Source organism: Rattus norvegicus, chromosome 9 (assembly GCF_021556685.1).
Source record: "Rattus norvegicus strain SHRSP/BbbUtx chromosome 9, alternate assembly SHRSP_T2T, whole genome shotgun sequence".
In the NCBI taxonomy this organism is placed as follows: Eukaryota; Metazoa; Chordata; class Mammalia; order Rodentia; family Muridae; genus Rattus; species Rattus norvegicus.
Window position 1 is genome coordinate 108,767,204 of NC_141542.1, and position 27,877 is coordinate 108,795,080.

The window sequence follows — 27,877 nt, forward strand, 5'->3', positions numbered from 1 at the left end:
TGATGAAACAGACTAAAAGCAGCGCTGGAGAGGAAAGGATCTATTGTCTGATACTTTCAGGTCATGATCCATCACTGAGTGAAGTCGGGGCGGGAGCCAGAAGCAGAAACCATGGAAAATGCCGTTTGTTGCTCACTTACAGGTCCATACCCAGCTAGCTTTCTTATAAAGTCCATGACTGCCTGCCTAGGGCTGGTGCCGCTCACGGTTGACTGGTCCCTCCTGCATCAAATAATAATCGAGAGACAGTTCCCCCCAGACATTCCCACAGGCATCCTGTGGCATGGAGGGATTTAGGCAATTCCCCAATCCTGGTTTTCCTCTCAGATGACTCCAGGTTCTCAATCCGGGGGTCGGGACCCCATTGGGAATCTAATGACCTTTCCGCAGGAGTCACTAAAGGCCATTAGAAAACACAGGTATTTACATTACAATTCATTAACAGTAGCAAAATGTTCGTTAGGAAGTAGCAACAAAAATAATTTTATGGTTGGGGTCACCACAACATGAAGAACTGTATTAAAGGGTGGCAGCAATCAGGAAGGTTGAGAGCCACTGGTCTAGGCTGTGCCAACCTGACAATCAAAGCTGACACCCAAATGGGGGTGTGTGTGTGTGGAGAAAGAGCAGGTCCATAGGCTGATATTCTCTCTCTCTCTCTCTCTCTCTCTCTCTCTCTCTCTCTCCCCCTCTCCTTCCCCCTCTCCCTCTGTCTCTGTCTCTCTCTCTGTCTCTCTCTCTGTCTCTCTCTCTCTCTCTCTCTCTCTCTCTCTCTCTCTCTGTCTGTCTCTCTCTCACTTTTTACAAGATCAGTACCTTTACTGACCTTCATGGGCACTGCACACATGTGGTACACAGACATACATGCTGACAAAGCACTCGTCACACACATGCAATGAAAACCAAATTAAGGTTGGTATGGACAACTGGCCGTGCCTCATTTAACCATAAGCTGGAACTTTCTTTTGGAAGCATAAACGCACACGGCTGTTCCACTGGAACAAAATGCTGCTTCAGGAAGCTGGCATTCCTGTCCCGGGGCAGGTGGGCATGCGGTGCAGATAAAATGCTCAAATCTGCAGCAAGTTACTGAGGCAATGTGGGGAACAGGCCCAAGATTCTAGGGCAGGGGCTACAGGGGCCTCAGGGACAGAAAACACTGAACAGAGCTGGCTCCCAGCCCATTTGCATTCTGGACGCAGGGGTGAGAGGCTGAAAGACTGGAGTCTTTCCAGGCGGAGAGCTGTTGCTGAGTGACAGAGAAACCTGCGGTGCTGTGGTTGAGAAACAAACAGGAAGCCAAGATCTCAGAGGACATGGAATGCCAAGGTGGACACACAGACAGCTCTGCCCGGAAGATATCTGGCAAGTTCCAAACCCATGGTATAGAATTTAAGAGCTCAACCCAAGAGCATCGGAGAGTCAAAGACTTCCACAGTGTTAGGCAAGTGCTACAGACTACAGGGGCCATGGAAGTCAGTCTTGGAGGCCCAGGGATGATCAGCACAGCCCAGCAGACTAGGCCCCATCGATGAGACCTGCGACCACCTGGCCTCAACTGACCGGAGACTGAAGCTTCTAGAAGAGGTGAGCCATCTGCAGTGGGGCACAGCAATATCAGGGCGTGAATGGCATCTCCATCAGTAATGTAAGCTCTTATATCAAAAGTCACAAGGCTTGTGGCTGGTGAGATGGCACAGCAGTTTAAAAAGCTTGCTGCTCTCACAGAGGACCTGGATTCAGTTCCCAACACCCACATGGCATCTCGAAGTCATTTGTAATTCCAGTTCCAAAGGATCCAATGCCTTCTGGGATCCTCCAAGGGCTCAAGGCATGTCTATGATACACACATATACAGATATGCAGGCAAAATACTTATATGCATAAAATGTAAAAACAATCAATATTTTTAAAAAGAATCTGGGAAATGTCACTCAAACAAAAAGTTGCAGGGCATAAAGGGACATGAAGAGGAAAACCAAAATTTCAAACGGGAAAAAAAACTGCATACTCTACCACTATACAGGCCTAGGAATTATTCACATAGACTTAAAGATAATCATGACCATGTGTTTAAAACACACAGTAAAGGAGACAGGATGTCGGTAGAGGGAAGAATTTCACCGGAAGATTAGATTTCTGTTTGAAGTTGAAAAACTATTTATCTATGTACATGAGAGTTTTGCCTGGTGCCATGACGCCAGAAGAGGGCATCAGATCCCCTCAACCTGGAGCTGGTTATGAGTCACCATGTGGGCGCTGTGAAGGAAACCTGGATCCTTCGCAAGAGCAACAACTGCTCTAACTTCAAATCCGTGTCCCCAGACCCAGTTTGGAAACTATAAAGAATCCCAAGGAAATTCTCAAACTGAAAAAAAAAAAAAATCCAATGAGTGAAACGAAGAGGTGAAGACACTAGACAGAACCGTCAATGAATAAAACAAGCAAAAACATGGAAGTCGGTAGAAAGTATGTGATGGAAATCCAAAAACTAAAGAGGTCAGAGGTCAGGTGGGGTGGAAGGCTTAGTCTGAATGTCCCTCTCAGATTCATGTACTGAGACCCTAAACTCCAAAGTGTTGGAACGTCTGGAAAGTTGTTGAGTCAACCATTGCCCTCCTTTGACCTCTGCGAGCATGAGACATGCATACACGCAAACAGGCAAGACGTTCAACCACATAAAATAAATAAATCTAAAAAAGAATATCTAAAAATATGGTAAAAATGGCACCTTTGCCTTGTTCAGGGCTTAGATGAAGCCTCCAGCTTTTCCCCATTGAATGTAATGTTCCTCGAAAGCTTATTGCTAAAGGGCCTTATCGTGTAATGTTCAGTATGTATCTGATTTGTTTGTTCATAAAGAATGTTGAATTTTATCACCTGCCATGCTTTATCTATTGAGACGACATTTTGTCCTTCATTTTGTTGATGGTGACTGGCTTTGGGGACAGATAATGAACTATCTTTGCATCTCTGCAAAGAATGTCATATTATCTTGGAGTTACGGATGTGGTGCTGGGAACTGAACCTTTGCATTGAGCAACCAGGGTTCTCGATCACCAAGGAGTCTCTCCATCTCCATCATTTTACAGTGTAACATTGGGGAAGATTTCTACCATGATTTGGCCTTCTGGGTATTTTGCTGACGATTTCGACTTCTATGTTCATCAAGGATCTTTCCTTTCTTTCTTTTTTTAAAGGATTTATTTATTTTTTTCTTGATGATGGTGTTCTTCTTTTTGATGTGTACTGATTTGGTTGTTCAGTATCTCTGTGTTCTCTCCTATCTGTCATCCTCACAGAAAGCCCAGCTCTCATCTTTAGGTCTAGTTCACTTGCTTTTCCAGTGGAATTTCAGGATAGAGAGCATGAATGAGTGAATGCTAAAACCAAGACATTGAAATAAGCAAAACACAAAGGGCAAATGCTTTAACTGTCTCTTCACACAGTGCTTGAAACAGCGAGAATTGACAGGGTAATCCCATTATTTTGCTAAAGAAAGATGTCTAAAAAAAAAACCTACACAGGTGAAATAATTGACACAGGAAGTAAAAACTGGTGACTTTTCTAAATAAACTTGGTGCATTGTTTGATTATTCTGTATGCATATTAAACTTAAAAATAATTAGTTTTAGTCTGGGGAGACAAAAGTAGGTGGGTCTCTATGAATTCAAGGGCAGCCTGGTCTACATAATGAACTCCAGGATGGCCAGGGCTACACAGAGAAACCCTGCCTGGAAAAACAAAACTGGATGTCAACACACACACACACACACACACACACACACACACACACACACACACACACACATCTGTAATCCCAATACTTAGGAAGCTGGTGTAGGAGGTTTGAAGCCTGAGCCACATTCTCCAAGCACATAAGAACAAAAGACTCATTTTTGGTTGTCAAATGTGTGTGTGTGTGTGTGTGTGTGTGTGTGTGTGTGTGTGTGTGTGTGTGTAGATAAGAGTAAGTTTTCTCACTAAAATGACATTTCTCAGTAGAGAGAACAGTAGAGGTGACAGCCACCTCTGGCCCACATTACGGAGCATCTGGAAATCCAGGACAAATAACACATCAGAAACAAGTGAGAAAATTACTCAGGGAAGAGAACTGAATGAAAAGTGCATAAACAGCACTCCTGAAATAAGGGTGCCTCGTCAGCAGGAAGGCCAGCGCCCTTGTGGATGCCAAGCACCAGAGAACTGGAACCACTCATGACATTACCACAGGATAGCCAAGCCTTCAAAGCTCCAGTCTCAGGGACTGCAAGGCTGGAGAGATCAGCACACTATTAAAGGGACACACACAGCAGATTGTATCAATGACATTGAGACACAAGGACACAAAGAATGGAAAAGCAAGAGTGTCTAAGCTGGTCCTCCATGAGTCGCAGTTTCAAATTGAGATCCATGGCATCTGAGCTGATCTCAGCATCAAGTCTGAAGCCCCTGTGAGAACAGTCACAGGTCTTCCTGCAACGTACCACCACCCATGCTCCTCGTCTCTCATCTCCCCAGCGCAGATGGTTAGACATCTAAATCATGGATTACTGAGCAATTAATTTTACTAGAGTCAAGGGAGAGGGGCAGGCAGTAGAAGCAGGCAGGATCCCTGAATGACCCTAGATTTTTAAATGCCCAGACACAGTTGCCATAATGTTTACTGAAGAAAGCAGTAGTTGAAAACAATAGGGCAAAATGTGAACTTTTAGAAATTTAAAACTTAGCAGGCCACAAAGTAACTCCCAATAACTTAGACTGTATCAAATGGATCGCTTCCCTTGAAAACAAACTAAACGTTAAGAACAAAATCCCTAACCCACATATTAAGAAATTTCAAAAATAAACTTTTAGATAATGTGTCCACCAAAGAAGTCATGGTGAAGCTACAGAAACTTTTAGTAAACGATGACAAAACACTATCAGCCACCGTAATGAGGCTTCTACTTCCAACCAGGATGGAGTCTCAGGGGCCAGACTTAGCTCTCAGAGTTGGGTGAGTGAAGAAGTTGGATAATTCTGGAAAGGAAGAGACTGCTCACAACTCCATATTTGCCCGTGATACCCCTGAACCTTGCAGGGGCAATCTGTGGTCATGTGACCCAGAGACAAAAGGGCAGAGCGGTTGAAGGCTAAACAATCCCCAAAGCTTGCACCAAGTAGGGAGGCATGCATGATGCAGTCAGCCAAGATACAAAGCCCTCTCCACCCCAGGCATTCTGTGGAGACCCCCAAAAAATCCTGTGGTCTTGGGGTGACTCCACCTCCCTGCAGGAAGTCTACTCTAGATATCTACTCTAGAAAAGTTGGATGGGCTCTGGTGGACAGAGCTCTCCCTCTAGAGAGCTGCAGCTTGCCAGAGCAGCATCCAACATGCTCTAGAGGGAAAGCGTCTAACTCAGAACCATGTAGAAAAAAACACACACACCTAGAGCCAATACATATTAGATGTGCCAAGAAGGAAAAGCTGTAGCTAGGAAAAAGCCAGTCAGCAGAGACTCAAATTCTTCTATGTTATTAGATAAAAGTGAACCAGTTACTTAAAAATTTACCCACAAGCCCAGCACCACGGTGTGTGTGTCAGCATTTCCAGCAAGGAAATAAACCAGAAAGGCAGAAAGACCGATGGACCCCAGGAAATTGATGCCAATCTGGGCAACAGAGCAAACCTCTACCTTAAGAAAATAACTAAATTAAATAATATAAATAATAATAAGTATATAAATATTACATATATAAATATTATATAAATATTGTATATAAATATTATATAAAATAAATACATTTTCCAAAAAAAACTAGTAAAACTTTTAAGTGTGTTGTACCATACATTTAAAAATAATAATTCAAAAATTTTTCAAAAGATTTACTTATTTAATGTATATGAGTGCTCTATCTGCATGTATACCTGCAGGCCAGAAGAGAGCATCAGATCCCAATACAGATGGTTGTGAGCCACCATGTGGTTTCTGGGAATTGAACTCTGGACCTCTGGAAGCATAGCCACTGCTCTTAACCACCGAGCCAGCCCCAATAATTCAAATTTTATATAGACTGCAAGAAAGAGGGCAAAAAGGGAGGGATACAGAGAGAAAAAACATATTTCCAATTTATTCCCTGAGAATAACATAACTTTAGTGACAAATTAAGCAAGGAAAATTAGAAAAATAGATATCATAGGTCAATTTCATTGACAAGCATAGATTCAGTCCCAGTGAGTTAGCACTGGAGTGGTAAGATAGCTCAGTGGGTTGAGGCACTAAGCCAGCCATCTGAGTTCAATGACAGGCACCCATATGGTGAAAGGAAGAACTAACAAAAATTGTCTTCTGGACTCCACAGACAAGGCCACGGCTCTCAAGTGCACAAACACATACAATAGATAAGTAAACTAATTAAAAATGTAATTAGCAAGAAAGCCTGGACCTCCTGAAATATTGACATAAATTCTAACAATGGCACCTGTCATTGTGATTCATCCACACCCAAAAAACTTGGTGAAATGTATGATACCATCTCCAGGTATTTAAAAAAATAAATGAATAAGTCAGTAGTCTTCTACACCCGTGTATGATAAACTCTCTCAGCAACATTTGAAGAAAATTAAATCCCAGAAGCCATCCACTGAAACCCACTTGTCGGTGACTTGAAAATAATGTTCCTCTATAAAACTCTTACATTTTTGCTTAACTGTTACAAAGGTTCCAGCCACACAGCAAGACAGGAAAAACAATAAACAAAGCCCAGAGAGAGAGAGAGGGAGGGAGAGAGAGAGAGGGGGGGGGGAGCCTACTTGCTCATTTGCATAGACACCAAGATTTCCCACAAATCATGAGTAAATGCAAAGCTTCAGTAGCATTGTTGGAAATCTATGTGTCGATACACACCAGGCCAGAGAGTTAGAAACAGTTTACAACACCATTTAAAGGAGAAACCAAGCTACAAAGTACCTAAAGATCGCCACTAAAGACCCTATGAAATTTTCATGAAGAAAAATTTAAAACTTGGCCAAAAACATGCCAGAAGATCTAAATGAAGAACTATGACCTTTTCCTTTCCGATTTTGTGCACCTGTAGTGTGTGTGTGTGCGTGTGCGTGTGCGTGTGCGTGTGTGTGTGTGTGTGTGTGTGTGTGTGTGTTGCCTGCAGGTGCATGCGGAGAGCAAAGATCTCACTGAACCCGTAGCTCGCCCATTCGGCAAGGCTGGCTGGCTTGCACACCCCAGGAGCCTTCCTGTCCCTATCTCCCCAGCACTTAGATTACAAGATTGGTGCTGGGGACTGAATTCAAGCCCTGTTTGCCTGGCACTAGCTGAGCCACCTCCTGGGTTATGACCTTTAGTGAAGAACAAAAATCTCAAGAATGTTGATTTGTATGTAAATTAACAGAACTTCAGCAAATTCTCAAATGATCTCTTAATTTCTTTTCTTAAACTTGGAAACTTGCTTCTAAAAATGTGTGTGGGAGAGTAAGATACAGGGACAGCAGTAACAAGTCTGAAGGGAAACAGACCATCAATTCACTGTCCCAGGCCTTCGGTTTGCATCTGGACCACGTGACTCCGGCTTACACTGGGAGGTGACATGACCTTTAGGAGAGGACGTGATGGGTGGTCTTCCAGTCACTGAGGGAGTTCTTGACTGGAATAGACTGTAGCCCCTCTCTTCTTCTCTCCTAAACATGAGGTCAAAACTGGCCTAGCTTATAGTGAACTGCTGTGATGTCTCCACACAGGCCCAAAGCAATGTGGCCATTCAACCTCAGACCTAAACCCTGAACCTTCCTAAACCTTCTCCCTTTGTAAGTCAATTCTCTTGGGTGTTTGTTGTAAGAGCAGCTAACACATTTGGACTCAGCTACCTGGAGTCAACCATGACCAAAGAATATTAAAAGGAAATTTTCAAAGCTAAGCACTTTCTACGCTTTAAATTTGTTAAGGTTTACTATTATAATAGCTTCACTGTATTATGAACTAATGTTAACCTTCAATGTGCTTATTCCATAAACTAAACTTTATCAGATGCACATGTATAGGAAAAACAGGTCTCTATGGGGCCGTAGCCCATGTGGTTTCAAGCATACACATTGAGTCTTGGAATGTGCTCCATGCAAATCAGGAGCTAGAGTGCAGAAGTGGGACCGAGAGGGAAGCTGGTTGTGGTGAACCAACCCCTGTAATCCCAGCACTTGAAAGGGAGACAAAAGGATGAGGGGTTTAAAGTCATCTTCCACTCAAAGCAAGTTCAAGATAATTCTGAACTGCCTGTAATCTCAATTGGATGGATGGATGGATGGAGGGAGGGAGGGAGGGAGGGAGGGAAGGAGGGAGGGAGGGAGGGATGAACAGATGATAAATAGATGATAGATTGATAGATAGATAGATAGATGGATAGATAGATAGATAGATGACAGATAGAGATGGTAGATGATGGATAGATGGGTGATAGATTAAATAGATAGATATAAACAGATAATAGATATATAGATGATAGACAGTTGATAAATAGGAAGATAGAAGATAGATAGATAGATAGATAGATAGATAGATAGATAGATAGATGTTTGATAGATGATAGATGGATAGAGATGATAGATAGATGGCAGGTAGGTAGGTGGGTAGACAGACAGACCAATAGATAGATAGATGGACAGACAGACAGACAGACAGGGTGATGCAGGGAGGGATAGAATCCCGTCCACACCAGCCTGACTGAAAAAAATGGTGAGCTAGAGTCAGTAAGAGACTTAACTCAAAAGAGAAAGATGGGGGAGAGTAGAGCAGAACACCCACACACTCCTTTGGCCTCTGTGTACCTCTGCATGTGCAAACATGGGCAAAAACACCTGCACATGTGTGTGTGTACACACATATATACACATACACACAAAATAGTAAATATCTATATATTTAATTGTTTTAAAGGGTAGCTAGGGTGATATCATCACACTATACTCCAGACGGTGAGGAAAGGGTGACCTCTCTCAAAGGCAATGTGCACAGTGGTGGGGAAGGCTAATGTGGAGCTTGGGAATGGCAGAGTCAGAGCCTTGAGGGCTCCTGAGCCAGGGCACATAGCCCACATTGGGGCATCAGAGACATCACTATCAATGTCTGAGAGTAGCATGGACCAAGGTGCATCTGTATATTTCAGTCTTCTGTATCAACATGGGACAGGGCTGTGCATAGGGAGAGCAAGGAAATGTCAAATCCCTGTGGACAGTGGGCAGGAGACAACCATGATGCAATGGCAAGATCACAGCCATGGCTCAAACCTAATCCCCAGAGTCATGTGTTAATGCATCTTTAGGATGAGGAAATGGATCATTCGTGGATTCGTGGGTTGACAGATCATCACAGCAACAGCTTTAATATAAAGTCAAGCTCTCTGGCACACTTATTCTGCCTTGAGCAGGATAGTTTCAGCTTTTAGATGCAGAATAAGTCCTTCACCATAGCTGAGTGAAGGCAGGCTCCATGCTCTTTGACTGTGGGCCAGATGAGCCCCTGTGTTTTAGTGGTTCTATGGTCTCAGGTATTGCATGATAGCTACAGAACTTGAATCAAGTTGATGCAGAAGGCAGACAAGTTGGGTGAGCATAGTAGCAGGTGCTCTTGGCCACCAGGGAAGGATAAGTCTGCAGAGAACACATGAGGGCCTCCCTAGCAACCTAGCAGTCTTTACCTAGAGATCTACCTACAGTTAAGGTAAGCCAGTGGGCTGATATGTACACACACACGCACACACACACACACACACACACACACACACACACAAGCATGCATGCTCACTCACTCACACGCCAGAGACATTGAAGAACATGGCATAAACAGGTTCCTCTTCCTGAACACTGAATCATTTCAAAGAATATGAGAGGGGAAAAAAATCTGAAATAGGGTTTTACTCATACCTCAAAGGATGCACAGAGTCAAAGGCAGGCCAGGCCATGCCCCAAACCCCCAAAGAGTGAGGAGGGAACCCTCAACCAATCAACAATCAGGCCTGCGGGTCACACTGAGACCTCATAAAATGGGAGAAAGCGCAGTAAAGTCATCATAGCATCAAGAATAAAGACCAGGGATGCCCGAAGTGATACAATGAAGCAAAGGCTGGGGGTGGGGGTGGTACTCCTGTGGTGCTCTTCCTGGGGTTCACGCTTAGGCACGCAAAGAATCTGCAGGAAGGTGAGAGGCGCATAGCTCAACCTGAAACTATCCCACGCCCCCCTTAGAATAAATAGTGTCACTGGGGTCATCTGCAGGCGCTGTATGCTTTTCCTCCACAAGTATTAAAGAGCACACATGACCTTCAGGGCAGAGTCTGGAACCAAAACTTTGGGGCTGAGTAGGTAAATTGGAAGCAGCCACCCCATCGGCTGGGACTGAGTCTGTGAAGGATCCCTGCTTCCACTCAGAAGAAGCAAAGGACTCACAAGCACTCCTCAGGCACTAGGTCCCAAGAGGTGTGTGTACCATGGAGGACCCCAGCCTCTCTGAGTAGAGCAAATGTATAAACTGCAATGCTTAAGCAAAGCAGCAGAAAATGGCGCCCATAGGAAAGGGAAGCCACAGACACACTAAACAGCAAACGAAGCCTGTGCTTACACACTCAACGCGCTGTAGAAAGAGCCATCTTCCACCATGGGAGCAGGACGCTAGAGATGGAAGCGGTTGGAGTTAACAAAGGCAGTGTGTTAGAGGCAGAATGTAGAAAAGGTGACACGCAGAATTTCAATCCAAAAACTGGAAATCGACATCGTCGAAAAGTTACCCGTGAAACAGAAAAGACCAGGAGGCAAATGCGGAGGGGGCGGGGAGGCAGTGACACGGGGATCTGAGGAAGAAAAGGTGGGAAGAAGAGGTTCTCTTTGAGGCTCACTGATCTTCCATTAGAATGGCCCAGAAGCATCGTTGACCACAACCTCACTGAGACCTATCCAAGTGCACGGGTAGAACGCCGTGGAAAATGAAGATTCTGGAGAGAGGAAAGTTACAGAGGAAGACTCTCATAAGCACCTGGATGCCCAGGCCTATGAAGCCGCATCCTCCAGAGTTTTGAGGAAATGAGTCACCGCCAGGGTGAGGATGGAGCAGAGCCCCTCACACTCACGGATTCATGTGTCAGTCATTTACAGTCTCCCAAGGACGTACCCCAGCAAAGCAAGATAGAAGCCATTGACAGACAGCCAATGGGGCCAAGAATCAGAGACTCAACCGCCCAACTGACAGAAGGTGGTGCACCGTGGCTAATAGTAATCAGCCAGACAGGGAGGTGGCTCTCAGGCCTGGAGTGTCAGGAAAGAGGGGTCTCAGCAGAGCTGTGGAAACCCAGAGACAAAAGAAACCCACACAATTAAAGAAAAGGATATCTTGGGGTGTAGAAAAAGAGAAACCCCTGACCACGAAAGTCCTGCCAGGGGCTGGCTCAGTGGTTGCAAGCACTGGCTACTCTTCCAAAAGGACCTGGGTTCGATTCCTAGCACCCACACAGTGGCTCACAGTCATCTGTAACTCAGTTCAGGGACACCGACTTCTGGCCTTCTCAGGTACCAAGCATGCACAGATGTACACATAAAATTAAACTAAAATAAATACACCTTAAAAAAAAGTCATGCTGAAGTATGGAGGTAATTCACAGGCAAACAAGACTGCAGGCCAATGTTCCTCTTCGCTCCTCCATGCCCTGGAATCACCTGCTGTAGTTGCTATGGCCCTGCCCCATGCTGGGGCCCTGCAGCCAGTGGCCCTGGACTGAGAAGTGAGCAGAGAGTGAGAGCCAATCACACAAAGCTGCCACGTTTTCCCTACCTAGGGTAATAGCCTCGGAAGCTGATGCCCACTGGCCCTGTCTTAGTGTCTTACTTTGACTTGGTGACAGGTAGGATAGGAATTGAGGCTCACTTGAAGGTGAGTGGATATAGGGAATCCTGGCACCCTACTAGGTCATTTCTGAGCATCTCCATCCCCTCAAGGGGAGGGGACCATAGGGATAGTCAGGGAGCTCCACCCAAAGGGAAGGAAGCCCTGACAAGCCAGCCTCAAAAATACACAGACCCAAGACTACTCCAGATGTCAGTGTAGCCGGCTGCTAATTCCGAGCTTTTGCTATCGAAGATGGTACTCACCGAATCTTATTGGATGGTTGGAGGTGACACTATGTGGCCCACCCCCCTGAAAGGAGTGAGGAGTGGGGATGTAAGAGGATAAGGGAGGACAGATGAGAGGGGTTGAAAGTGGACAGAAGGCACTAAAAGAGCAGCAATGGGTTGCAGCCTGGAAATGTTGAGCATGACTTCCCCGGAGCCTCAGTGTTTGCATCTGAGTAATGGGCATGCTACTGTTTCCTCACTGGCATCCGAGACCATCAGATAATGGAGCGCACTCAATAGCATAGTTCAACTTATAGCATATATATTTCCCCTGCTTTCTTCCCAGCCCTAAGCCTACAAGGGAGAGGAGAGATGGCGGGGGAGGGCTGGTGACTTACAGCAAGCTTTCTGAAGGAGGCAACACCCAAGACACCGTTCAGAGAGGTCTAAGGCTGGAAGAAGAGAGCTATTCAGAAAAAGATTCAGACAGGCAAAACAAACAAACAAACAAAAAAAGAACCCAGTGACCCAAGGATGCTGAGTGTATGTGTGTCTACACATGTGTTTGTGTGCATGAGTGTAACATGTGCAAATGTGTACATATGTGAACATGCTACGGTGTTTGTCTTTGGTGTGTGTGGCCAGCCCCGCAAGGCAAAAGTGGAGCAGATAAAGCCCTTAGAGTCTCAATGACCCTGACTGCTCCTGAGCCCCCTCCCTTTGAGCTGACCTATGGTCTGTCCCAGCACAAGGTTAGTGGTACCCAGGAAGTCCTAGATGGGTACCAGAACCCCTGATTCTGTCTCTGCCTGCCAGCCAGCCACCCTTAGATGGGTAACTTATCACCATCTCAATCCACGATGTTGAGAGGTTAGATGAGCTCAGTGGGAACCAGCTTCTAAAGGACACTGGCAGTCGGAACAGGGGGATACACAGCTACTTAATGTCACTGGTCCTAAGTGCCTACCTGTTTCTAGAACCAGGGCTGTCATCACTGGCTGCGAGTCCCTGGCATTGGGTAGGACTAACGATATCTAGATAGGTGGATGTGAGTCCTGAAATCTGAGCAGAAGGACAGCATATGGGGGGACCTCCAGACCATCTAAATGCTATGGCCTGCCCACCCTACTCCTGGGATAAGATTGAATGCAGGGTGTATAGGCTTTGCTTGAGGGGAAACTCAGGAACTGAGTACCAGCTGAAGGGACTGAGGTAGGCACTGAGAGGAGTCAGGAGGCCAAGGAATCAGGACGGCCTTTGCTGATGACCTTGACCGGTTCCTCCATCCCTGCAGTACCCTCACCTACAGGACTGGCTCAGCCAGCCCTTCCCTGAGTCACCATGAGCCGGGGAGAGTAGTAGTCAGTGAGGCCAAGTACAGGCCTGTGGCCCTGGTTTGGGCTCAGGAGTGAAGCGGCAGGCAGGCCAGCTACATCAGGTGTGGCTGGGGAGTCTGTACTGTCCAGTGTGGGCAGTGGGAAGTCTAAGAACCCTGGGTTTGCCCATGCTCTAGGGAACATATAGGCCTCCATATGCTGCAAACCACAGCTTCGTCAATCTGCCAACTCAGTGTGGTCTGGGTTCATCAAGGTCCACAGGTGATCACTGAGCCCCTCCCAGTTCTTAGAGAGATGGACTGTGCCCAAAGGCAGTTTTTGTGTGGGATGATCCTCCATGAAACCCTCTGGGTTTCTCCTAGGGCTAGTCAGCCTCATCGGCTACCCTGTCTTTGCTGCCCCTCCCCCCAAACCCTGCACAAAAGCCCACAGGAGGACTGCCCTGCTGCATTTGCAGAGCACACAATCAACAGAACAGACAGAACAGGCTGGATCCTGAGACCACCTCCCCCACCCCCTTACTGGCCTGGGACTGAATCCAGCTCTAGCTTTGTGCAGAGCACAGGTCTCCACCTGTCTGAGGCTGGTGCAGTCTGCAGGCTCCATGCTCCCTCTGAGTAGGGCCTTAGAACAGCAGGCGGGGTTCAGGAGAGTGGGGACGGACCCCACAGGCATATTGCCAGCTCCTACTCTCACCCTGGGATCTCTGAAGACAGCCTCTCTGATCAGTGGCCCACAAACCTTGCAAGAAGGACGATCTGTCCTTCAGACTCACCCTCACTACAAGAGGAAGCCTCTAGTAGAGGTTCCTGCCTAAGGAACAGGGCTCTCCTCAGGTTTTACACCCAGAGGACCCTGAGATTCCTGCCGCCCTCTGCCTTAAAAGACCTGGATAGTGACCCCACCCACCAAAAGCAAGGAACCTCCTGAGGACCAGGCTCGCGCAGAGGCTGAAATCTGAGGCCCGCCTTGGACCCTGCAGCCCACCTCACCCTGCTGCACCACGACCCGCTGTCAGCTCCGCGCCTGCCCTGCCCACCCCTTCCCTTTAGCCTGACTGGGGCAGGTGACCAGCCACACCTGCAAAATGGCCGCCGCAGGTGCGGCCCCAGCCCCCCTGAACCCCACAGCTTCCCTGCAGCCGGCGCTGCTTCCTTAGACAGAGGGGCTGGGCACCTTGCCCTGACAGCCTCCTTCGGCCAGCTCGGAGTGACCGCGTCTTCCGAGGGAGCTTGCGCTATGTCTGCGGCTCCCCAGGATTGGACTAGCACTAGCCCTGCGGGCAGCAGCGACTCTCCGCACCTCCTCCACCAGCAACCGCTTGATCCAATCCTCTTGCCCTAGCAGGCCTTTAATCCCAGCAATGCGGTCCCTTCTTAGGAAGGCTAGCGACTGGGGTACGGGTCCTCTGGTCTCTGGGGGAAAAAATCCCCATTCCTGGGGACGTGGGCGCGCATCGGGTCCGCGCCCCGGCGACGTCGCGCCGGCGCCCAGCAGGCCCCATGACTTGGCAATCCCTCTGTCCCCTCCCCCTCCCGCTCCTGTGGCCCCCAACAGCCTGCACCTAACTGCACCGCAGACCCACCCTCTCCCTTCGCCCTAATGTGGTCCCTGTCCCTTCGGGAACAGAGGGCGGTGGCCTTCCCCAGGGAAGCAGTTGGGGAGAGGAATGGCTTCATGAATGAATGCGAGGGTCTTCACCAGCAATGTTCCTTTAGTCAACTGACGCCAGACGCCCGGAGACCTCTGTCAGCCCTGACGACCGGTCCCTCAGCCCCCTCCCTCGAGCCCACGACCACACCTGTTACTGGGGCACTGGCTTTGTAGCCGCCAGGCGTGTCTGCGGGTGGTTCCTCCCGCACTGTGTCTTTCTGGAAGGGAAATGGGGTCTCAGGAGGGAGGAGCGTTCAGAGCACTAGGAGTGATGGGCAGTCACCAAGTGCGCATTAAGCCGGTGGCCTGGCCGTGGCGCCGCATCCCCCGCCCCGCCCGCCTGTTTTGCAGTCCGCTCCAGCATCTGCCCTCCCCCACCGGGGACCAGAGCGGCTGCCCCGCGCACTGTCCCCTAGGGCCTGGATCAGCAGCCGCGCCCCGTCTCGACACCCCTTAGCCTCGTCCTGGTCCCTACTCCTCATCCCTGCCTCCCCTCCCCCGCGGCTCCGTCGCATCCCTCTGGGTAGCATCTCTGCAGTGGAGGGATAAGGGGAAAAGGAGGCTGTGCCCAGATCTGCTTGTTCCTCGAGCTGGCAACCTCCACCCACATGGGCCAAGTGTCGCGTCTCAGCAAAGAAGTCTTTTCTGGGACCCTTGAAAAGCTTCGCAGGGAGCACGGACACCCCTGAATTCGCCCCTTTGTTCTTCTAAGAGGCGGAGGACGGTCGGGGGAAGGGAAGCCGCAGCTCCAAGCCCGCGCTTCGGGCTGCGACAAGGGCATTGGCGCTGGCCCGGAATCTCCCATCCGATGCACATTTAGTGCGGGTTCCGGATGCCAGGGACAGGTGCGGGATGGTGAACCGGAATGGCGACAGGCCGAGTGGGCCGTAGCCTTACCTCTCGGGCGTCACTGGTGATGGCCGTGCATGGGCACTGGTACCGGAGAGGGTCCCCGAGCCTGGAACTGATGCTTCTTGCTGGCTGCTCTTGGTGCTGTGACGGTGGCACCGCGTGACGAGCTCCGCGCCCCCGGCCCGGCCCGCCCCAAACCCCTCCCGACGCGCTGGTTGGCTGCGCGCTGCGTCCGAGCCTCTGCCGCCAGCTGGTTTGTCGCACAGGGAGAGGGACGGGCGTAGCGGCTGCAGAAGAGACGAGGTTGGAGCGGGAGGGGGCTGGGGCTGGGCTGTGACATCACCAGTGAGAGGTGGGAGACGGACGCCCGTAATCGGGTGCAGCACCCCATCGCTCAGCAGTGCCTTTCATTCCCAAAGGAAAGGGACCCGGTGGCGCCCAGCTGAATCTGCCTGCAGACCCCGAAAGCTGATTGCTTTCAATTGAAATCATAAAAACTATAAAACATCCATCTGTACGGACGAGAGACATCAACAATTGCTTATCGTAGGGGGACAAAAAAATCTGGGGTGGGGTTGAGGCGCATCTTTTACTGAAGAGGGATTAGGGGCGGGTTAGGGATCTGGACTCCAAGTGTTAACAGGTGGGTCTTAAAAATGTCTTCTGGCTTTTGGGCCAGATCACCACGGGAAAGTCAGAGCATTGCAGACAGCTCTGCTGACGGAATGACGCCACAGGCTAACCTGCACCTCTTTCCCTCCCACATCCTTCCGTCAGGTGGAGACCTCCTCCTTGTCCCCATCCCTGTACCTTGGGTCATAGGCCGTCATCACACACTGTCACTCCAGCCTAAATTCCCTGGACCTCAACCCTGGACGCCTCCCAGGATCTTCAATGGCAAACCCCAGCCTTCACCAAGTCTCCTTGAGTTTTCTTTTTTCAGTAAGGGTTGGCTCGCAGCTCGGTGAACTACAGGGCTGACCACTGCCCAGGGCTGAATAAATCCGATAAAGTCTATGGTCAGCTCACCCACCAGGACTCCCCGCACTGCGGTGGTGGGAGTGATGACGTCATGTTACCATAAAACTAGGGTTTCCAGCTTCCTCTTCAAAAAAGCCCCTGCCAGCAGCATCCTTTGCCCCTGGCAGTTGCTGGGCCCTTTAAATGATTGTTCACTTAATCCACAGCAGCCTGAGGGAGGCGGTGCCCAACCTCAGTTCGCAACTGTGCAGCAAGAGCCCTGTAAACAGACCCTCCATCTTCTGACTGAGACTACCCCCCTTTCCCATCCCCCCCTTCCAAAGCCCGGGTGGGGGGAAGCTTCACCCCTTTCTCTTCCCCAATATCACCCGAATAAGGATGCCTTCAAGGATGGCAGGAACAGAAGGTCATGGTGTTTATGACTCCATTTTTCGCTGCGCTTCTTAATCCCGGCAAAGCATTTTCTAGGCATTCGTCTCGTTTGAATATTTGAATTGCTTGTATATGGAGGGATGCTCACTACTTTGGTCCTCGCTGTGACAAAAGCGACTAACAGAAAGAAAGGGTTTATTGTAGTGCACGGCTTGAAAAGGTATACTGTTCATCGCAGCGGGAAGGCGTGTTTCTGGGAGGGCGAGTTAGCAAGAGCCAGAGGCAGCCAGTCACGTCGTGTCCACAGTAGGGAAGTAGAGAGTGAGTGATGAATGCTGGCCTCAGATCACTTCCTTTTTTATTCAGTTCAGGACCACAGCCCGTGAGACAGCGCTGCCCATGTTTAGGATGTGTATTTCTGAAAACACCTCATAGACAAAGTCCTCCTGGTAGTTTAAACTCCAGTCAGGTTGCCAGTGGAAGACGACCACCACACTGTTCTTAGGCCTATTGTGTCTGTTTTTTTTTTTTAATTCTGTGTGTGTGTGTGTGTGTGTGTGTGTGTGTGTGTGTGTGTGTGTGTGTGTGTATTCCTTCCACTTTATGGAGTGTGTGATGCATTCATGAGTGAGACCACACGTGTGTGCAGATGCACTGTATGTGTGCACATGCATGTAACAGCCAGATGTTGATACTGAGTATCTTCCTCAGCTGCCCACCCAGAGGTTGCTAACTTGGCATATCTATTTTTTCAGCTCTATTTAGGGATTCTCTCTCTGTCTCTCCTCTCTCTCTCTCTCTCTCTCTCTCTCTCTCTCTCTCTCTCTCTCTCTCTCTCTCTCAGATTGGAATTACAGGCAAGCCACCACACCTACCCAGCATTTATACAGAGCCAGGTTAGGGGGGGAATCTGAACTCCAGTCCCTCATGTCTTTGAAGCTAACACTTACCTACCGAGCCTTCTGGCCAGCTCCCATTTCTTCTTTTCAGTATACTTTTAAAATATTGTCAAAAGTCCAACATTAGTTTTGTGAATCTTCTTGGTTTACCCTTTATTTTACTTATTTCTGTTGCCCTCTGTATTTCCTTCATCTTTGAATTCTGTTTGTAGCCCTTTCAAGGCCTGTCAATCCTAAAATTCCAGTATCTATTTAAAGTAGATACAGTTTCTATTTAAAGCAGGACTCCTTCTACAGTCCTACTGTGGACATGTCTAACACATGTACTCCTATGTTTTCGTTATCATTATGATCTAAATGTTTCTTTGTGTCCCTAGTGACCTCTCTTTAACAATTTTACCTTCCAGTTGTGTTTATATGTAATCTTTTGTTACCACTTTCTGATTAAACTTTATTACAGTGAGACAACCAAGTATGTTCGGTCAAGGTCCTGGCCAGAATGTATGCATACCACATGCATGCAGGAGCCTGAAGAGACAAGAAAGGGGCATTAGATTCCCTGGAACTGGAGTTGCAGAGAACCATAAGCTTCCACGTGCGTGCTGAGAACTGAATGCTGGCCCTCTGTACCGCAGCCAGGGCTCTTAACAGCTGAGCTGTTTCTCCTGTCCCTGTTAGCTTTCTTTTTTTAATTTTTTTTAAAGATTTATTTTTTATTTTATTATATATAAGTACACTGTAGCTGTCCTCAGATACACCAGAAGAGGGCATCAGATCTCTTTACAGATGGTTGTGAGCCACCATGTGGTTGCTGGGAATTGAACTCATGACCTCTGGAAGAGCAGTCAGGTGCTCTTAACCGCTGAGCCATCTCTCCAGCCCCCCTGTTAGCTTTTTATGCTAAACTGTATTTTTTTTTGTTAACCCATTCTTGGAATTTGGATTATTATTTTACTGTATTTTATTAATTTATTTGTTTATTTGTTTCTATGATTTTGTGAGACAGGGTTTCTCTGTGAAGCCTTTACTGCCCTGGAACTCACTCTGTAGACCAGGCTGGCCTTGAACTCAGAGAGATCCACCTGCCTTGGCCTTTTGAGTGTTGGGATTAAAGGTGTGCGCCACCACAGCCCAGTCAATTTTTGCAATGTTTAAGTCTCCTTTGCTTCTACTTTTAAATCTGACTTAATCCACTTATGATAATCAGCTATATTGTCATATATAAAATGTCCATTGATTCAATAGTGTTATCCTTATTTCTCACTGAGTATACTGAGTCTTCTTCGCTGAATTATGCTCTCTTTTATTCTTATGGCTATTGAACGTAACACTCATTTTTATTTATCCTGTATACCAGTTATATTTTAAATATATGTATGCTTAAGTGTACGTACACCCTTGTGAAGGTAAGAAGGGCAGAGGAAGGCATCAGATCCCCTGGAGCTGGAGTTATGGGCTGTTGTGAGCCACCCAATGTGGATGCGGGGAATTAGACTCAGGTCCTCTGCAAGAGCAACAAGTGTTCTTAACCACATAGCCATCTCTCCAGCCCCAACAAGTCGTCATTGTCATTGTCGTCGTCGTTGTTGTTGTTGTTGATGATGATGACGATGATGATGACGACGACGACGACGACGATGATGATGATGATGATGTTACTATCTAAACTATCTAAAACAGTGTTAGCAGATGAGTCTGGAGGTTTCTGACACTGCAGAGGGTTGACTCCTGAGCCTTGGCCCTCTGGTGAGGGCTGCAGATCATTGCTGGAGCAAAGTCTTTATCCCTGATGCCTTAAGAGCTTCCCACAGGGCTCTACCTTCTAAAGGCTTCCTGCCCAAAACGCCACCTGGAGTCAGTCCTTCCTTTGTATGGGACGCAGCTGAGAATGATCTTGAGCCTCTGGTCTGCTGTGTGCCGTCTTACCCAGCTCCATACTTTTTGAAGCTTTTTTTTACATCTATATTATTTATGAGATGTAAAGCATTCTAACGTGAACCCAGGCTGGAAATTATTCCGAAGCCTCGTGAGGCCAGAGAATTGCAGTATTTCCAGGTCAATTTGGCCTACAGAGTGAGACTTTACCATATATGCACATATACACTCCACAGAGGAGGAGAAGACAGGGAAGAAACACTGTGGACTGGTGTACTCGAAGAAAACATGAAAGAACACAGAAACATAAAATTGGAACAAGAGAGAAAATAACAGCTTTAGAGTTAGAGAAGCACTCTACACAAATAACTTGAAAATATGTATGAACTGAGTGGTTATGCGAATAAATCAACAGAACCCAAGTGAGCATCATGGGGGAGCAGCACCCCCACAGGCTTGGCCAGGAGAATTTCACATTCTTTCAAACATAAAAATAGTCCAGAATCTCCTGGTGTTGACTAAAGTGATCTACAGCTACGAAAGGAAGACGCCTATGAAAGCCTATGAATAATGACTGGTGGGGAGGCCTTAGTGAACCCCCACATGCTTTCTGGTAATAATAACATAGTAATCACACCATGACAGGGAAGAAACCAGTACTACATTACATGCTACATTGTGGCTAAATTCTTTGGATGGAAGGGGTCAAGACAAGGGGACATAGCTAAGCACTCAAGTGTTTGTCTTGTGTAAGGACCTAACTTTAGTCCTCAGTACAAACATAAATAAATAAATAACCCTTTGGGGGAAAGATGGCTTTCTCTTCTACTACAGAGGAAGGAGATGCCTTGTAGGGTCTCACTGGACAATTTCAGCCTTGGGACAACCAGGGCAGGTGTCAACCCAACCCTCCATCAATTGTGTGACCTCTGCAGGGTTTTAGCTCCTGGTCTAGACCTCCTCTGCTACTGGGAGAACAAAATGGCCCTCAGGCAGCAGTGTGAGGTAGAATGTACCAGCACCACCAGTGACTGCTGAGCCTGGGGCTGGGCACATAGGAAAATCCAAATAAACAAGACTTAGACTGGTAAGGCAGCAGAACAGTTCCCCTTGCCATGATGATGTGCACTCGCGCTTCGACTCAAGCATCAACTAGAAAATAGAAGAAAATGTGGCTTAGAAGATAAATATTTAGAGCCATTTCTGTCCCCACAAAGTTTCTACAGGTCCTAAAGTTCATTGAGTATAGGACCATCTTTTGTTCTGTATTTTTCTCCTAGACCAAATCTTTGGTTCCCAGACTGGGCTTCTCCTCTCAAACCTTCAAAAACATGGGGTATGTTTTGATCCAAGGAGCAAAATTTGGTGTGCTGTTGGGCAATTTCAGGTTTGTCACGGAAAGCTTAAACCATGGCCGGAAGCTGGAAACGTTCAAACCCATCCACTAATCCTTGGGGGTAGCAAGGCTAGAGATAAGTTCATATCCGATCACACCTACCGGATGCTCCCCCACCCCAAGCTTATACCTGCTTTAGCTATTCTGTTACAGCATCCAGACTGACTTACCCCTCAGCGAGATAGCATTAAGAAGTGGTGTCTTGGGCTGGAGAGATAGATGACTCAGTGGTTAAGAGCACTGACTGCTCTTCCAGAGGTCCTGAGTTCAATTCCCAGCAACCACATGGTGACTCACAAGCATCTGTAATGGGATCTAATGCCCTCTTCTGGTGTGTCTGAAGACATCGACAGTGTACTTATATACAATAGGTAAATAAATCTTAAAAAATAAAAGTGTCTTAGGAGAAAGTTAGGTCAGAAGAACAGAGCCCTCGAGAATGAGATTCCTGCTTGATACCATCTAGCATGAACTGTTCCTGCAGGCTTTATGTTTGAAGTTTTGTTCCAGATGGGTGGCACTGGTTTTGGGGGTCGTGGAATGTTTGGGAAGAGGGGCCTTTCTGAAGAAAGTGGGCTACTGGGGTGTGCCTCGAGATATGTAACCTGCCTTGCTCTTTGTCTGTGTTCAGTTTCTTCTTCCACTGAGACCCGGGTACATACTTCAAGAAGCCACTTGTTCAAATGCCTTTCCTGATTGACAAACAGGAAGCCAAAATAACACATTCATTCTCCTGAAATTATTGGGAGTTCTGGCAGATCACAGCTTAAAATACATTCCGGTCTAAAGAAGACCCTACTCAGCTGAATACAATGCTTCTAGAGGGACAAAGAGTATGAAGGAGGTCCCTGTCCTGGCTGGTTTTGTGTGTCAACTTGACACAAGCTAAAGTCATCAGAGAGGAAGGAGCCTCAGTTGAGGAAACGCCTCCATGAGATCCAGCTGTAAGGCATTTTTCTCAAGTAGTGATCAGTGAGGAAGGGCCCAGTCCATTGTAGGTGGTGCCATCCCTGGGGCTGGTGGTCCCGAGTTCAATAAGAAAGCAGGTTGAGCAGGCCATGAGGAGCAAGCCAGTAAGCAGCACCCTCCATGGCCTCTGCATCAGCTCCTGCCTCCAGGATCCTGCCCTGTTTTGAGTTCCTGTCCTGACTTCCTTTGATGATGAACAAGCCAAGTAAACCCTTTCCGCTTCAACTTGCATTTTAGTCAAGGTGTTTCATAGCAGCAAAACCCTTACTAAGACAGCCGCCTAGCCATGAATTAAGCACCACGGACAATGAGATGACAGATATCGCAGCCAGATGGCTCTTATCCACATCTTTCTTTCTTTAAATTGCAAGTGTATGACGATAGAGGAAGATGTGAGATGTTCTAGTTTTCTCCCTGTTGCTGTGATAAACATGACCCAAAGCAACAAGGAGAGAAAAGGGGGTTTTCAGTTTACGGTTGCAATGCACCATGAAGAGAAATCAAGGCAGGAACTGGAGGCAGAAACCTGCATGTAGGAACTGAAGCAGAGGCTATGGGGGCTGTTGTTTAATGTCTTGCTCCCCCAGGCTTGCTCAGCTCAGCTTTTCTCACAACCTGGAACCACCTGCCCAGGGGTGAGGGGGACGAACAGGGAGCTGGGCCTTCCCATGTCAGTCATTAATCAAGCAAATGTCTCACAGATGTGCCTATTGGCCAATCTGATGGAGGCAATTTCTCAGTTGAGGCTTCCTCTCCCCAGATGTCTGTAGTTTGTATTAAGTTGACAAAAGCTAACCGGTACCCTGGGATGTTTCGATAAATAATTTAGAGACAGGTGTGAATAGGCAACCTTGCTTCTTGTTTTGAGCCTGCTGGGAGTGGGGGGGTGGCCTTACCTCTCTGTTTCACTTTTAAATAAGTTTGAACTTTTAATTTTTGTTCAGTTATAACGCTCTCTCACTGGTAAAGTCTAGAATTACTGATGAAAAGGAAATTTTTCACTTTCTTTCATTTTAAGTTTTTCAGTAACGTTCTGAAGCTGTTCTGCTAAAAAGTCTTCCAATAAGAACAGAAAATGTTTGAAACACCTTATTAGAGATCTAGACATCTCAAGTGTCATGCCAGGTCATACCAAGCAAACAGCAGGTTAAATCATGTGACGTTCCTGTTGTCTCAGGCCTATGACCGTATCGGGAAAGGTTCAGCCACTCTCAGGATCCCTTCGCTGTCTGTGGTTCTTTGTGTAGATGAGACTTTGAGGACTCTCCCTGTCCACTTAACCATCTCTGTTGTCCTAGTTCGGCTGTTTGGACAGTCATGCTGGTGAGACTCTGGTTGCAGCATCTGAAATCCGGAGGAGACAGCAAACTCACAGAAAACTTCCTGATCCTCTGGCTTTTACAAGCTTTCCCCTTCTGTAACGATCCCTGAGCCTTAAGTGCAGACATTGTAGATGCCGGGATCCACAGCTCTGCATTTTGATTGGTTGTGGGTTTCTGTAATGGTCTCCATCTGCTGTAAGAGAAGCTTCCTTCACGAGAGCTGGGTGTAAGGACAAACATTTAGAATGTAGCTATTGAGTATGCTTCTTTTTTTTGGAAAGTGGTGGTTGTATGTTCTCCGCCAAGAGCCATTACCCTACATAAGGAACTACTGCAGGCAACTAAAGATTGCCACAAACTGGAGCAGTAATCTTCCCCAGGAAAGAATACAGCAATTGTTTACCCAATACCAAATGGTCAGTTCTGTAAACATACATACATACATACATACATACATACACGGAACATACAGACTGAACAGGTTGTCTTTATGCATTTAGGAGTGTGTGTGTGTGTGTGTGTGTGTGTGTGTGTGTGTGTGGTGTGTGTGTGAAACAGTTAATGAAATAAGAGGCCATACATTTGAAAGAGAGCAAAACGGGGTATACGGGAGGTTTTGGAGGGAATAAAGGGAAGGAGAAATACTGTAATGGTGTTATGATCTCAAAGAAAAAAAATGTAAGGTCCAACCACATAAAAAGTCATAGAAAAACAAGTCAACACATCAGAAGAACTCAAGTTCTCAGACAAAAGGGACAACCAACCTTTCAGAGGCATATAGGGGATCTGACCAAGCTGAGCCCAGGGGAAGAGAGCTGAGGCATCCAGACAGCTATTGAGAAGGTCTAGGGGAGACGGGATTTGGTAGAGATTGAAATGGGAAGGCAGCAAAATAACCATCTCACCAGGACCACCCCCCTCCCCCCCCCCGAAAGACCTGCGGAGCATCCTGCAAGGCACGGGGCGGGTCAGGAGGCGGTCCTACACCCTGGGGAGAAGGGAAAGGCTAAGAAAGATCCCTGAAAGACTCTGAAACAATATTTGAAGTTGTCCTGTCTTATAGATGCAAAGAATCAAATCTAGAGATCAAGGACAAAAGAAGCAGAGCCCAGCCTTGGAATCCTTTCATTGAAGGGTGAACCTTGAAGGTTTATAGCCAGATCGATCCGGAGTTTGAGAGGATGCTGATAATTCAAGCTGATAACACTTGGCTCTGCCTTGAGCCAAGCCCCTCGAGCCACGCCCCACAGGAGGCCCGGTTACCGTGGTAACCTCTTTGGTAGTTGCTAGACTCCCTGCCCCGCCCTTCACTAGAGCGTGTCGCCTTGGCAACTGTGAGGCAGACTGTGGGGCGCGAGAGATCTCCAGCTTCGGCTTGCCTGGCTGCTGAGGGAGGACTACTGGGTCCAGCAGGTTTCTGAAGTGGCCGCGAGTCTGGGGCCTCTGAAGATTCGCATTTGCTCACTGTGGGGTCGGGATGCAGCCTCATAGATGGAAGCCTTTAGGGATGCAAAGCTTCGTGGTTTAGATAGGAAAACACACCAAGATAGGAAGACAAGAGGAGGGACTTCCTCACCCCACCCCCATCCCCACCCTGAACCCAGGCAAAGCTTCATCTCTTTCTAGGTCTTACAGGACCAAGTCACCCCAACTTTGCTTGGATAGTTCCCTAGGGTGGCTGAAAGGCATTAATGCTGCCTCTGTGACTGGTCTGGGTTTGCCAAGAACTAGCTAGCTCCCTGATGGCCTCAGCTTCCTTGTTCTGCTCCAGGGCCTGTCTGGCTGCTGGACCAATAAGACAGGCCTTTCCTGTAACCTACCATACTTTTTCTTCAGCTTTTCCTAAGCCGTGTTCCCCATGTATTTACAATGTTTTGTACTCTTTGAGCTATTTTGTACTCGGCATATTTAATCTTTTTTTTTCTTCTTTTCTTTTTTTCGGAGCTGGGGACCGAACCCAGGGCCTTGTGCTTGCGAGGCAAGCGCTCTACCACTGAGCTAAATCCCCAACCCCTAAACTAATCTTTTAAAGGGGACTCTTTTTTTTTTTGTTTGAACAATTTTATCTTATAGCTATAATCTTATATAAAGTGACCAGCTCTGATTCTTAGGAAGGATTGGTGTCTAAATTATTACAACACAAGTTTGCTCTGGGCTGAGGGTTTGGGTATAGGAAGTCTGTCCCTCTGTGTAGGACTTAAGTGAAGTTTGTTAGGTGGAAGCCTCGCTGACTACCCTGAGGTGGTGTCTTAGTTTAGGTTTTATAGCTGTGATGAGACAACTCTTGTTTTTTTCCAAGTGGAGAGGTTTAATGAGAGAAGAAGTGTGGAAGAAGGGAAGAAAGGCCAACCATGGGCATGTGGAGGAAGGGGGCGGATGAGGAGAGAAGGGACAGGGAAGAGGGCAAGAGCAGAGAAGAGAAGAACAAACAGCGAGACAACTCTTACAAAGAAAAGCATTTAATCGGGGCTGGCTTACAGTTTCAGAGGTTTAGTCCATGATCATCATGGTAGGAAACATGGCAGAGTGCAGCCAGACGTGGCTGGAGAAGGGGCTGAGGGTTCTACATGTGGATCTGCAGGCAGCAGAGGGAGACCATGTGCCACACTGGGCATAGCTTGAACACAGGAGACCTCAAAGTCCACCCCTAAAGTTACACATTTCCTCCAACAAGGCTACATCTTCTCCAACAAGGCCACACTTCCTAATTGTGTGACTTCCTATGGACCAAGCATTCAAACACACAAGTCTGGAGCCATATCTACTTAAACCACCACGGCTGGCCAAGGGTGAGCTGTTGGACATACCCAATGACGTAGCACAGATTCTGTAGTCTCCCTGTACACAGGGAGGGAATGAGGACTAACAAGTGTCTGTGAGGAATTCAGTGCAATACCATGGGTTGGCACCTACACAGGAAACTCCAGTCTTGCTGAAGGCAGATACATAGGCTCAGAGACTGAAGCTAGAGAGGTGCTACTGTGAGGTGCCAGGGTATGCTGGGTACTCTGGGGCGGGGCTAGGGTATGCTGGGTACTCGGGGCATGGCTGGGGTGTGCTGGGTACTCTGGGGCAGGGCTAGGGTATGCTGGGTACTCTGGGGCAGGGGATGTTGGGTACTGGGGGGGTTAGGGTATGCTGGGTACTCTGGGGCAGGGCTAGGGTATGCTGGGTACTCTGGGGCAGGGCTAGGGTATGCTGGGTACTCTGGGACAGGGCTAGTGTATGCTAGGTACTCTGGGACAGGGCTAGGGTATGCTGGGTACTCTGGGGCAGGGCTAGGGTATGCTAGGTACTCTGGGGCAGGGCTAGGGTATGCTAGGTACTCTGTAGAGGGGCTGGGTACTCTGTGGAGGGGCTGGGGTGTGCTGGGTACTCTGCGGAGGGAATAGGGTGTTCCAGAGGTGCCAGAGTGTGGTGGCCCAGCTCCCTTCCACATCTTCCATCCACCCACCTCTGCCAGACAGTGTCTCCTCCTCAGATAGCTGCAGCTCTTGCTGAGAGCTTTGGACCCCACATTGTGTAATGTGGGGGCATGATGTGGTGGAAGCGGGTCCTCTAGGGGACCCATGCTGAAGTATCCCACCCTTGAGGTACCAACCATACGCCAGGTCTAGTATAAAATGAAGTTTATTTGGGAGCATGATAAGGGGATGAGAAGGGAGTAGAGACAGAGAAAGAAAGGGCAGAGGGAGAGAGGAGGTCAGAGAGAAGGAGAGAGACCAAATAGTCCTTTTATAGCAAGCCAGACTCTACCTGGCTGTTGCTAGGTAACTGTGGGGCGGAGCCTAGAGGAAATGCTCACACTAAGCCCCCTTCTGCAGCAGTGGGTCTGTTCCTCACCCTTCGGGCTGGCACTTGTGACTGGGCTTCCGTTCTCACTGAGCCCCTCAGTCCTGCTGACCTCTGCATTATCCTCCTCATGACTGAGTCCCCCCCCATGCCCCACCCCCACCCCGCTGCCATTCTCTGACACAGGCCGGCTCTAGAACCAAAGAGCACTGACATCATTTTAACTAATCCTGTTAAAATCCTGCTCCCCCAAAAATGTCAACAAAGAAACCATGTAGGTAACTGTTTTCTGAGATCATGGTAATAACAAAAGCACAGCCAGGGGGAAACAAAGTCCA

General features: G+C 47.8%; 1 protein-coding gene across 16 annotated transcripts in view; it reads right to left on the reverse strand.

The window, feature by feature from the left end:
* Kif1a (kinesin family member 1A) overlaps positions 1-16,079 on the reverse strand; it is an 84,315-nt gene extending 68,236 nt beyond the window's left edge. For 15 of the 16 annotated variants that reach the window (XM_087566959.1, XM_087566958.1, XM_087566957.1 and 12 more), the window contains exon 1: positions 15,979-16,079. The gene's annotated coding sequence lies outside the window, so the exon portion shown is untranslated. 16 annotated transcript variants of the gene reach the window in all.
* Positions 16,080-27,877: the final 11,798 nt, after the last annotated feature.